At 36.0% G+C, this 13,837-nt stretch overlaps 1 protein-coding gene across 1 annotated transcript in view; it reads right to left on the bottom strand.

The window, feature by feature from the left end:
- The window catches only part of LOC108735727 (suppressor of lurcher protein 1-like), a 130,121-nt gene extending 121,936 nt beyond the window's left edge, over nucleotides 1-8,185 (bottom strand). The window contains exon 1 of the mRNA XM_018467833.2: nucleotides 7,652-8,185. The gene's annotated coding sequence lies outside the window, so the exon portion shown is untranslated. The remainder of the gene's footprint in view (nucleotides 1-7,651) is intronic.
- Between the last annotated feature and the right edge of the window lie 5,652 nt (nucleotides 8,186-13,837).

Raw genomic sequence — 13,837 nt, 5'->3', positions numbered from 1 at the left:
CACCCAGTATGATAATGGTGCCATTACGGTTGAGTATACATTGAATGGGCAAATGGAAAATGTAAATAAATGTCCAGTGCAAGACGTTCACTGTATTCCTACCAGAGAGGAACGGGATTTGGCGATTTAACTTGAGATCTGATATGGGACAATAAAAGGGCATATTTATAGACTGCACCCAATCCCTTTTCAGCTTTTATTCACATTATTCCACTTTTATGTCCGTAATAAACATTGACCGTAAAATAGAACTGCACTAACATTAAAATAACGCCAAAGAAACTAAATAAATGTAATTGCTGATTTTTATCTGATTTTTATGACTTTTGTTCTTAGGAAGGAACTGACTAAGATATTATCGCATTTTTATAAGATTTCGTTGCGGACCAATTATTCATCGACATACTGCAAGTATTCTCTTATATCACAACAGGCAAATATATGTAACATAAGCATATGAAGTTAGTCATGACTTACGTTTACCTACTCTACTTCATTGCAGTGAAAACGATGTAATCTACAATCTCGTGAACTAAGAAACACAACTTTAACAGCTGTCGTTTAACATGATTTACATTGAATTATTACACCTAAGTGTTAGTCATTTTAAAAAATCAGTATCACCATTATCATTTGCTTTTACACCTATAGCTAAATGGCCACTCTTCTATAAGTATTTCAGATGACAAGTTCAGTATCTACCTACTGTTGCTAACTTCAACCAGTATTGCTTCGTACAGACTATGTATATTGATGACGCACACATCAACATCATAAGGTCGCCAGTCCTAAGACTGGATGGACACGCACCTCCACTGTTTCCTATAAGCTAATCTTCGCATTTCCCTAAAACTAAAACAACCTACTTCCTTAACTATTTGCGAACAGTAATCTAATCTAGGTCTACCTCTACCCCTCTAACTTCCTGTTTCTGCCTCTAATATGTCTCTGACTAGACCTTCATGCCTGAGAAGGTGTCCTACCAACCTATCTCGCCTATTTCTTATTGACTTCCATAGAGTCCTCTGTTCTCCTATTCTTTCTAATACCTCTTCATTTCTAACCTTCTCTATCCACGGTATCCTCATCATTCGCCTGTAACACCACATTTCGAACGCTTCTAACCTTTTCTTTTCCGCCGCGCCCACTGTCCATGTTTCGCACCCGTACAGCCCCGTGCTCCAAACATATCACCTTTAACAACCTTTTTCGAATTTCTAAATTAATCGTTCGCGGGCATAGAAGTGACTTCTTTTTATTGAAGGCGACTCAACCCTGCACTATCCTCTGCTTTATATCACTACTACTCCTTCCGTCCTGACTTATCTGACTTCCTAGATACCTAAAATCAGCCACTTCTTCTAATAATTCGTCTCCTATCGTTATATTCGCTCTTACCCTACTTTGTCTTCCCTTGCATACCAGTATTTTTGTTTGACGAACACCCAATTTTAGTAATAATGATACAATATATGGCGTTTCTTAAAGCAAGTATAACCTTCATGTCATGCAAACTACGTAACAGTAAGAAAGCATCCCCTAATACAGACTACGTCGACGACTTAATCACAGTTTCTCAATAATTTTACAATAACCAAAGTATAATTTTGTCACCCTGCACTTGCAATCAGGTATTCGATATTGAGACAGGGGTTGGGATAGATATTATAGCAAACTATAGAACGGTATAAATCACTTTTAGTAGCAAATGGTCCTAGTATCAGCGCAGCATCGGTATACGAACATGGTTGCGGTTGTAGCCATGGGATTTACGATCACATATGCTGATTCCAAATTTAATACCGCTAGTACTAAATCACAACAGTTGGTTGCAGAACGAACCTACATGTCGACGATGATAATAAAATAAAACTAAACAAAGCACTGTCGAGGGCTGTTCGATTTTAATTTTTTGTGTGTAGTTTTGTAATGACGTACTGCATTAGCAAAACTTAACTCAATAAACTGACCGAAAAACAACACGCGAAATGGAATTTATAAATTGTGTTTAAAATTTTAATAGACGATGCATGATAATTCATATATTTGTATGTCACTGGGTAATACCTAATAAAAACGGTTTTATAATTGAAAACATAAAGATTTAATTGAATGCCTCCAAAACGATGAAATCAATGAAGTCCCTGATTTGAAATTTAGTTAAGGCAGTTTTCATGTAGATTCCCTATCTGAAAGACTGAATGTAAAATTTTGTTCTGAAAAATGCAGTCGAAAGACAAAATACAGAAAAGGTAATAATTTCCTAATTATTTAGTTTATAAAATACAATTCTTGTTTTTGTTGTTGTATATTAATGAAATTGGCACAAGTAAATCAAAACTAGTGATGAGCAAAGCAAAACCAGTCCCAGTCTTGACATTGCTCTTTGTCTTGATTATTCTGTCTTGGTCCTCATCTTGCTAAAATACTTCTAGTTTTGATCTTGGTCCTTAGTCAAAAACGGTAAACGTGTGGAATACATACAAAATCACCGAGCGGCATGGCCTAGAGGTCTAGACCATTGCTTAGCATTCGGGAGGACGCCGGCTCGATTCCGGGTCTGTCCGTCTGCCTTGGTCCAAGTTTTTCTGTGGTTTCCTTAGGCAAATGCTGAGGCAGTAATATTCCACAGATAATCTTTCATTCTCTTCTGTCTTCATTTCGTCCGTCTCATCTTTCTCACCCGAATCAGCCACTCACCCATTCCCACGATTCCTGAAAGCAGGCTGAAGAGGGCCTTCCGCCCTACCTTCCGGCATAGCCCGGAGAGACTGCCCGCCCACCAGCATTACTGGCTGGTGGGAATGAAACACCCAAAAGTTAAAAAAAAAAACAAAATCTTCGATTTTTGCTTATTCCAAGAAATGGATCAAATAATCTGTATTAAATTTTGTATGAAATATGGAAATAAGTGCGCTGACTCATTCCGAATGTGGCATATGGTGAAGCTACCTAGGGCCGAAGCAACGTTTATCGGTGGTACAAAATGTTCTCACAGGACCGAGAAGATGTATACGACGAAGAGCATGCCCGACGCCCAAGCACGTCAACAACAGACGAAAGCATTGATGAAGTGAAGAAAATAGTATTGGCTAATCGTCGAATCACCGTTAGAGAAGTTGCTGAGGACCTAAACATATCGATTGGCTCCTGCCATTTCCATTTTCACCAATGATTTGGGCATGAGACGGATCACCACGAAATTCGTACCAAAATTGCTCAATTTCGACCAAAAACAGCATAACATTAACATTGTTAAGGAACTGCTGGACTCGACTACCCAAATTTGCTCCAGAGGGTCATAACTGGTTACGAATCATGGGTTTATGGTTATGACATGGAAACCAAAGCTCAATTATTCCAATGGAAGCTGCCGCACGAGCCAATACCTAAAAAAGCACCCCAAGTTAGGTCGAATGTGAAGATTTTGTTTACATTCTGTAGCGATGGACCTTCAGTTGGACCGGCGCAAAGTAGAAAAGAACAGCACTAGACCAGAAAAGGAAGGAGATAACTTTCGGTCAAACTCTTTACCGGTGAGGAGCGTATAATCCGTACAGTACTGCACGGAAAAATTGACCATTTTATTCACTACTATTGCATTGCTCAAATGTGCTGTTATTGGTACCAATTACTACTGAAAATACCAACGAGATGTTTACTTATATTTGAAGACATATTAAAGGCTTTAACGCTTGTTTTCGACTCGCACTACTTTTCATGATTGAACAAAACTTTTGGCAGGTACTGTATGAAAAAGTACGTTTAATGAACAAGAGTCGAGAGTATAATGAGCCTACTTACTATTTTGCCAGCGCGCATCCAAGACATTGGAAGGGGAACATCGCTAGAGAAAGTAAATGAAGTACTTATAACATTTTTCTTCGATTGCAGGGCCGTGGACCATCATAGTTCTTGCCACAGGGTAGCACGCTCAATAAGGAATATTACCTGTAAATTATGCGCAATGTGCAATCCGTCAGAAATGCTCGGATTTGTAGAAGAAGAGGCCCTTGAAAGGACAACGCTACGCTACGATTGAGGAGATAAAAACGTCATCGAAGCAGAAGTTGACAAGATCACAAAAAATTATTTTTTGAAGTGCTTCGAGGATTGGAAAAAACGTTGCCACAAGTGTGCAATATCTGATGGGGACTACTTTGTAGAGGACAAAATAGATATTCATGAAAAAATAAATAATTTTTGAAGAAACTCAAAATTAGCGATACTTTTTGAACAGAAATCGGTATAACAGAATCTTTGACTTTTTTATATTTACTATTTACAAAATAAAAAATAGATTTAAGAATTATCTAAATAGGTATAAAAACAATATAATGCGGAAAAAAGTATTTAAAAGAGATAATAGAAATTGGTAGTTTGCATTTTTCATTTAATCTGTCGATTCCATTATTTGCAGACGGTTAGCGAAATCGTCACGTTTTTAATGAAAACCGAGATTTTATTGTTCCCTCCAACAGATTGTATACAGATAAATTTTTACTGTACACAATTGCTCGTTTATTTGCACAGTTCTTTTGTTTTTTCTTCGTTCACGCGGTACATAAATCGGACTTTCGCGATGTTTACCACGAGGGAATTACCTACGTTCGCTTTTCCGTAAGTTTGCTCAAACGCTTTCAGGCAAGATGAACATACATGCAATCCATCGGGGCTGACATGAAATTCGTGTTTGCCAACCGAATTCTACCGTGGACCAGTTGATCCCAGTTGGGAAATAAAATTAGCCTTTTTTTTTAAGACCCTCCGAGAAAAGCTGTTCTGTCCGTACCTATTTAATTTGAATTTTCTCAAACAGAATAATACAATATTTAAAGTAAGTAATATAATCATTAATTCTTCAAAATAATCAGAAAAAATAAGTACCGAAAGACAACACGTATATGTAAACTTTTGAATATTTAAATTGATCATGTCATTTAATTTCATCATCATCATAAGGTCATCAGTCCTAAGACTGATTGGACACGTACCTCCACTCTTTCCTGGGTATTAAAGAGNTTGTTCACATTTTTATACTTCACTAAACCTGTACTTTCCAATAATGCCTAATGGCATTTCAGTTTCACTTGCTAACCGCATGACATCTAACATTATTGCTCCTTCTTAATTACATTTTCATGATGTGTTACTTTGGTACATTTCGGTCTATGTCCTTTTGCTGTATTTCTAAGTAAAGACTATTTTAGATTTCACCACCCTTTGGTTGGTTCCCTACCTTAGTTTAGCCACTTCTAGATCCTCCCTTATTTTTCTTTCTAACAATTAACTCCTCCTTTTAAGTCTAATACTTAATCTTCAAGAGTACAATCAGTTCCTCTACAACACTACAACTACAAACTAGATCCGTAATTAACCAGTCAATCTGATAGAGTATTTTATGAAATTATATCGTTATAGATAATTGTGCGTTTTATTAAATAACACTTCTCACTAATAAACCCCAAAAATGTATTGTCTTCAATCGTAAATAAGTCCATTGCTTTTATTTCAAAGGGTTTTGATGTTACCATAGTTCCTTTGTTTAGTGGTTTATAAGGGTGTCGCTCATACTTAGATTTTAGGCATACGTCGCATTTCTTTAACTTGGGATAATAAAATTTTGTTCTAAAATGGAAATATTTCTCTTCGATACCATTATGATTAGTATCATGGCTGTTCGATATTGGTTCAAAGGCTTTTTCTCTATTATAGGCTGTTAAGTCCAGTAGGGTTTTCGTAAATGTAAGACTTTGTTTTATTAATTACTAATAGTGGTCAATGTTAATATGCAACATCAACATCAAGTTGAAATCACTTTTCGATTTTGAATCACTACAAATTTCTTCAAATTAATGAGGAATACATTTTTGTTGCTGTTGTCACCCCCCCGCCGGGAATCGAACCCGCGACCTTTGGCTTTACTCACCAATGCTCTGACCAACTAAGCTACGAGAGATAACTACAGCAACCACGACAAATCTAGCCTACTAGGTTAACGATCGTCGATTTTATTATTAATGTAATTATAAGTATATACTAGATATATGAAACTTAAGACATTGTTTTATTAATTACTAATAGTGGTCAATGTTAATATGCAACATCAACTTGAAATCACATTTTGAACCACCATAAATTTCCTCAAGTTAATGAGGAAAATATTTTTGTTGCTGTTGTTACTCCCCGCCGGGAATCGAACCCGGGACCTTTGGCTTTACGCACCAATGATCTGATCAACTAAATTTAGGAAACTTGAAATCATTTTTAAAAAAGCATGTCAAAATTGAGATTATTACAAATTACGTTATAAATTCTACTATTTCTACGGCAAATTCAGTCATTTACATTCGAAAATAGTAATTTTCATTCTTCTCCGTGTATTAAATCGAAATCAGGAAGATTTTTGGCAAAGTTATTTCATTACTAGAGGAAAGAATTAGAAATAATTTTTGTCCTCTAAGAGGAAGGACAATTTTAAAAAAGTTGCATGACGAAGAAAAGAATACGGAAGAATTTTCAACTAAAATTAAAAAAAAGATTTTTATAATGAAATCAATGACTATTTGAAAATGTGGATTGAACCGTTTGGGGATCTAAAAGTTTTCGACTGGATTGATCTAACAGGGTCTGATCTGCTAAATTGGAACAACATTGAAAAATCTTTGGTCTTTTTAAAAATCATAACATTGAAATCGACGACGAGTGGGTTAATTTGAAAAATTTTAGCACAAATTTGAATTTTACTCAAAAGGACGACAGTTTAAACGCCTTGTGGCTAACATATTTCAAGCAATGCATTTCTGAGGAACAGCATGCAGAACTACGGAAAGTGGTTGATTATGTATTTAGTATACCGGGTCATAACGCTAATGTCGAGAGAGTCTTTTCCCTCATAAATTCACAGTGGTCAAAAGAAAGAAATCGATTACTGCCAATAACAGTAGCTGCAATAATCAAAACTATATATAACATAGATATGAAGTGTGACTAATTTTATAATTATTTGCTTACTCAACCACAAATACTGAAGGAAATTAATGGGATTGAAAAATATAGTAAAAATTAATAAGTTTATAATATTAGAATGATACTATAACTAACCAAAGTTTATAAAATTTGTTACAAACTAAAGTGTTTGTTATATATTTTAATAACTAGTTTTCAACTCGTATTTCATCCAAATACTTTTATTAAAAAACGTGATTATTTTAATTAAATGCGTCCTGTTTTTAAACTGAATTGTCCTGGTTTTTCCAACTTCAATTCCTGGTTTTTTAAATTTGAGGTTGGCAACCCTAGTGTATTTAGACTTATTTTAACAACGCTAATGTCTACTACCGTAAAGTAGCATAGATAACTTCTAATGAAGACTTGTCGAAAACCAACTAATAGTAAATCCTAGGCAATATTACCCACAAATTGATGCATTTTTTACTATGTGCTACAAGCATTGTGAGCTATCCAACCATGAAAGAATTTCTAAAGTCGATTGGGTAGTTCGTGAAACTTCCCTAATTGCAATTAGAAAGTCATTAATTTGAGAGAACTGACATTCATAATATATTGCCCATTAATTATTTTCTTTTTTCAATTACAAAAACGAACAGGTATCTCTAATAAATTTAAGCGATAGGTACGGTAGACTAACCTTCCTAAACGTTTCTTCGTTTCTCTAGAATTCCAGTTGCAGAGGAATCTGTCTTCAGCTACATTTTTCAGTTAAATTCTATTGTTCAAAAACACTTAAAGTCGTCATAGTCATTTTCAAATCCCGATAGATCGATATTTGACATATTAATACACATATTCTACTCGTTAGATTAACCATTCTTCCTAAATATTCCTTATTTTCTGTGTTATTCCCAATGCAAAGGAATCTGTCTTCAGATGCATTTTCTCAGTTTAAGTCTATTGTTAAAAAGCACCGCGAGAGTCGTCATTGTCACTTTTAAATCCCAATAAATTGATATTATTGACGCTTTGACGAGTAGATTAACCATATTTCCTAAATATTCCTTCGTTTCTGTACAATTCCTCTATCATCTGCTGAATTTTCTTAATTCAATCCTATTGTTCAAAAACACTGTCGAATTCGTCATAGAGTCATCGTTCCTATTAAATTCCGATATATCAATATTACTGACACGAAACTTTTTGTTTTATCACCACCGCGATCGCGTACAGAAACTATTACAAATACTGAAATTTATTACTTTCCAAGGACTCTGCTTATCCCTTAGATCACGCACAAGAAGCCTGCGCAGAGGTTTTACAGTATTACTTAATTTAAGATGTGGTTACACGGCCGCGGCGTGTAGAATGGCGATCGACTTGCGGCATGTTCAGCCCGTTACACCATGCGAAAATCGGCCATTCACGGTAAGTGTACCATGAATGGATCATAGAACGCACCTTCCCGCTCCAGGCCGCGCTAACCCATCACGAGACATCGGCAAACCACTCGCTGTGTAGCAGGTCCTTTAGGAGGCAGAATTTGTTGTAGTAAGTCGGTAAACATTCCGATAAAAAGTTGTTTGACGAGATGCGATGATGTGATAACAGATATGAAAACCGAATATGAATAAACAAGCACATTTGCGAAGCATCTTCATAAAAATAGTTAAAAATATCAAATTTATACTTTGGAAAACATACCATTAATTTTAAGCAAAAATATACTTTCATCTGTATCAAATTAGATGTTTCAAAACAGAATGTTTAGATTTAGAAAATTAGTAAAAATAGGTTTGCAAAATACCTATAATTTCTTATTATATTAATAAGTAAATTTTTTAATTACAAACAAACTAGATGAATAGATGAGCAGTTACGTTTCGCCTCAGTTAGTGGTGATAGATATTAGGATTCCTCAGATACTTATAAAACTTACCTGTACCCGACTGGAAATTAGTTCAGTGTAGGATCCGATCCGGATCAGGTTTGCCTGAAGACTAATCAGGCTTGCTAATCCCCATATGATTAAAAATCGTCACGTCATATTTGATCCGAACAGGATCCACTTAAAAGATCCATACCGAATCTGTTCCAAAAATTCATGCTGGATCTGATTCAAAGATCCATGCTTTAAACAACATACTGGAACCGTAATAAGATTCGTAGTATTAGATTCTGATAAGGAACTGATCAGGTGACTGAACCAAGAGATAGGATACTGTACTATGATCAGAAACTGATCAGATAGACGGATCAAGGGAAAGGATACTATACTTTGATCAAATCCTTGTCAGAAGGCTGAACCAACGGATAGAGTACTGTGCTTTGATCAGAAACTGATCATACACTCGAATCAAAGGAAACATTATTGTACGCTGATCAGTTCCTGATCAAGTGACAGAAACAAGGGATGGAGTACTGTACTCTGATCAGGAACGATTCAGATGGACGTATTACGGAAAATCCGATTCGGATCTGATCATAATCCGGGTTCCCAAAAATAATTTCCAGTCGGGTACCTGTACCTTGTAATTCCAACACCTTTTTTTCAACTTTTTAGACAGTTCTGCTTGAAATCGGCAGAGGAAAACTCTGGATACTAACGAAGAACTATATTCAGGATATTTCCAACATTCTTCACCAATAGTATAGAAAACAGAGAAAGACGACTTTTTAAAGATTTCGAAATCACAAATGTAAATGCAGCGTTAAAATTAGCATCCGCCATTCAATGGTGTTAATGATATAAAAATTTGGATACATATTCATTCTAATGAAGAGAATCCAAACAATTAATTATCATCATTCCACATGCCTGAGCAATAATGTTCAACAAATAAAGTCAGTTACTTCTATTATGTCCGTTTTTCGTCTATCTTTTCCTAAAGATTCCTAAATGGAGGCTAAAGAAGCGTTTCCGCAGCTTTGGACTACGTTGTAAGTCGTAAGGACTGCCTGCTGCTGCTAATGAAAAGCATTTTTCTATTGGATTAATCCCAACAAGCCTCATTTTATAGGGTTGTTCGGAAAGTCATTTCGTTTTTTTTTGTGGAAATGAAAGACAGTTTTCATACAATAAACAAATACTTTATTAAATTATATATTGACCGTTCTGGTCCAACACCTTTTGCCATCTTTCTGGTAGTAGCATAATTCCACGCTCATAAAATTTTTGGTCTTTGCTGGCAAAAAACTGATCGAGGAGGTTTTTGACCTCCTCATTTGAGGTGAAGGTTTTACCGTCTAAAAAATTTTGGAGTGACCGGAACAAATAATAATCCGATGGTGCCAGGTCTGGAGAATATGGTGGGTGTAGCATTGTATCCCATTCAAGCTGTAAAAGCTTTTGGCGAGTGACCAAACTTGTGTGAGGTCTCGCGTTGTCTTGGTGAAACACTACACCTTTCCTGTTGATTAGTTCTGACCTTTTCTGTTGAAGTGCATCATTCAGTTTGTCCAGCTGATGACAGTAGACTTCCGAATTAATCGTTGTGTTATCCGGTAAAAGCTCAAAAAAAACGATTCCTTTAAAATCCCACCAAACAGACAGCATCACCTTTTTTTGGTGAATATCGGCTTTGGAAATGGTTTGAGCCGGTTCATCTTTTTTGCTCCATGACCTCTTGCGTTTGACGTTGTTGTATACAACCCATTTTTCGTCCCCAGTGATGATGCGCTTCAAAAACGGATCATTTTCGTGACGTTTGAGAAGCGAATCGCAGACGTCAATGCGGCGACACAGATTTCTCTCTGTGAGAACATGGGGAACCCATACATCGAGCTTCGAGGATAATCCCAGGCCTTTCAAGTGGTCATAAACTGTTGAATTTGATAAATTTAACCTCAATCCGATCTCACGTGTTGTTATTCGCCGGTTCACATCAACTAATGCCTTTATCGCGTCTTTATCAGCTTCAACCGGCCTTCCCGAACGTGGTGCATCTTCGACATCAAAATTGCCGGATCGAAATTTAGCGAACCAGTTCTGGCACTGGCGTACTGTCAACACACCTTCTCCATACACATCAGTCAATTTCTTTCTGGCTTGAACAGCATTTTTACCCTTTCTGTAGTAAAACAGTAAGATATGTCGAAAATGCTGCTTATCGCTCTCCATATTTAAAAGGGCACCAACCAAAAACTACTGCGTAGAATTAATTGGAATTTTTCACGCACAAGCCTTGCTATAAGAGCTCTCAAAGCATATAAAAATTCTACGGCTTAAATGTGAAGTTGAGTGCAAAAGAATACAATAAAATCCTCTGTCGGGAAAAACGAAATGACCTTCCGAACAACCCTATAATACCCAGGACGGTAACATACTTATACTGAAGTAATGACATTGAAAAAATCGTTCCAAAAGCTTTTCACTTTCCAAAAAGTGTGCACCAGTTCGCGGCTGGCTATAGATACTTATCTTCCCTCTGAAACAATCGTGAAATATCGACAAACTGTTCCTCGGCTACGGAAAAGGGATATGTGCCGAAACTCTACAATTTTAACAATTAATCATCCACATGGGTACGTATATCTGTATCTCTGTGTGTGTGTGTGGGTATACGACGTATTGGTTAGAGCAACGGCAGGCGGTCGAAAAGTTAATTCTGTCCAACTAAACTTTTTCAAAGCGATCGGCCAACACGCCAAAAGCCGCCAGAATGGCAATCGCAACTCCACTGGTTAAACTTTGGTAATTTTGAAGCTTGTTCTGTATGGAGAAACTTTTGCCGAAGAAATCCATATTCACCAGTCAGCCATCGCGTCCAACTTTAATACATTTCCTCTATTTCTAACACATTTGTCACCATCTAATTTTGAAAAGTGATTTAGTCCCATACCTAGTCAAATTCAAACAGACAAACAAACATACCCTACAGAAAAATTAAAATTCGATATTCTGTTTATGGCTTCGTACCAAAAGTTGTAAAAAAGAAGAACTAGCGGCAAGTTGCGAATTAAATATGGGAATATTCCATTAAGTACACGCAATCGTCTAAGGGCGACATCTATCTTTTGAAACGTGGTATATGATATAAAAAAATTCATACAAATAGTCCACTAAATGCAATTTAAATCTTTTGGGGGTTGGTACACCTTCTTCCTTTGGTCAATTAGAAAAGTAAGTATATGTTCGAATAAACGTGCGGCTGAAGAGGGCCTTAATTAGTCCTAAAACGGCCTGAGGTAGAGGGGTTTTTGTCGGTAGGTGTGAGGACTTCTTCCTCGGGAATCCGACACTACCCAATCGTAGGGACGGCTGGGTGTCTTTTGAAGATTTCCCTTTCACGAAAACATAAACAAAAAGAGGAAATTGTAAATACGTAGCCATACTACCGTTTTTTATCCCCCTTTCTCCTCGAAAATCACCTATAGTATATGCCAAGACCCCTCCCCCCTTTAGTTTTCACGTAGTCTATCTATCTTCTATCTATATACATAAAAATGAATTGCTGTTCGTTAGTCTCTAAATAGGTATAAAAACAATATAATGCGGAAAAAAGTATTTAAAAGAGATAATAGAAATTGGTAGTTTGCATTTTTCATTTAATCTGTCGATTCCATTATTTGCAGACGGTTAGCGAAATCGTCACGTTTTTAATGAAAACCGAGATTTTATTGTTCCCTCCAACAGATTGTATACAGATAAATTTTTACTGTACACAATTGCTCGTTTATTTGCACAGTTCTTTTGTTTTTTCTTCGTTCACGCGGTACATAAATCGGACTTTCGCGATGTTTACCACGAGGGAATTACCTACGTTCGCTTTTCCGTAAGTTTGCTCAAACGCTTTCAGGCAAGATGAACATACATGCAATCCATCGGGGCTGACATGAAATTCGTGTTTGCCAACCGAATTCTACCGTGGACCAGTTGATCCCAGTTGGGAAATAAAATTAGCCTTTTTTTTTAAGACCCTCCGAGAAAAGCTGTTCTGTCCGTACCTATTTAATTTGAATTTTCTCAAACAGAATAATACAATATTTAAAGTAAGTAATATAATCATTAATTCTTCAAAATAATCAGAAAAAATAAGTACCGAAAGACAACACGTATATGTAAACTTTTGAATATTTAAATTGATCATGTCATTTAATTTCATCATCATCATAAGGTCATCAGTCCTAAGACTGGTTGGACACGTACCTCCACTCTTTCCTATCCTGAGCTAAACTTCGCATTTCCCTAAAACTAGAACAGCCCACATCCTTAACTATTTGCGAANCTGAATAGGGATACGTAGCGTGGGGAACATAAGAAGATGCCTCGCTGGCTTTATAAACTGGTTGAGGAGCCTGACTTGTAGGCGATGGTAGTTGATTCTCTGATTTTACCAATGATATATGTAACTTTAAACGGTGTAATGAAAAGATTTAAATTATTACGCAGTTTCTTTTAAAATATTATTGTACTAGCAATACTAATGCAGTATAGACAAATTGTTATTGTTTGTAATCAATTAAATTAAATTAACAGTTTAAATGTATTAGGTAGGTGTAATATATATATCATTTATGTACTCACATTTGTTGCATGTCTCTCTATAAGCTATCGAAATAGGTTGGACGCAAATAATGACTTTATTGACTGTAGCATCGTGTTCTAAAAGCGGTTTGTGGAAACATAGAGTTAGGGCCCTTTAATTACCACATCCCAATTTAATATTGGTGAGACGATTAGCCAATTCCAATTTAATCCTGTGCTATATTATGGACTCATCTCATTCTCGCTTAATGTGTTCTACAGCGTCTAGCATAACAATAATCTACGTTTATTAAAAAATGTTCGTCTCATCAAAAAATTTATTAATATAAAATATAATTTATAACATCAAACCACTTCATTTATAAATAAAATGAAAATCCAATGGGGTTTTCGTAA

This window comes from Agrilus planipennis, unplaced genomic scaffold, assembly GCF_000699045.2.
Source record: "Agrilus planipennis isolate EAB-ADULT unplaced genomic scaffold, Apla_2.0 scaffold86, whole genome shotgun sequence".
Taxonomy (NCBI): Eukaryota; Metazoa; Arthropoda; class Insecta; order Coleoptera; family Buprestidae; genus Agrilus; species Agrilus planipennis.
Note: the sequence above shows the minus strand (reverse complement) of the source record. Positions and strands in the feature narration are given on the sequence as shown.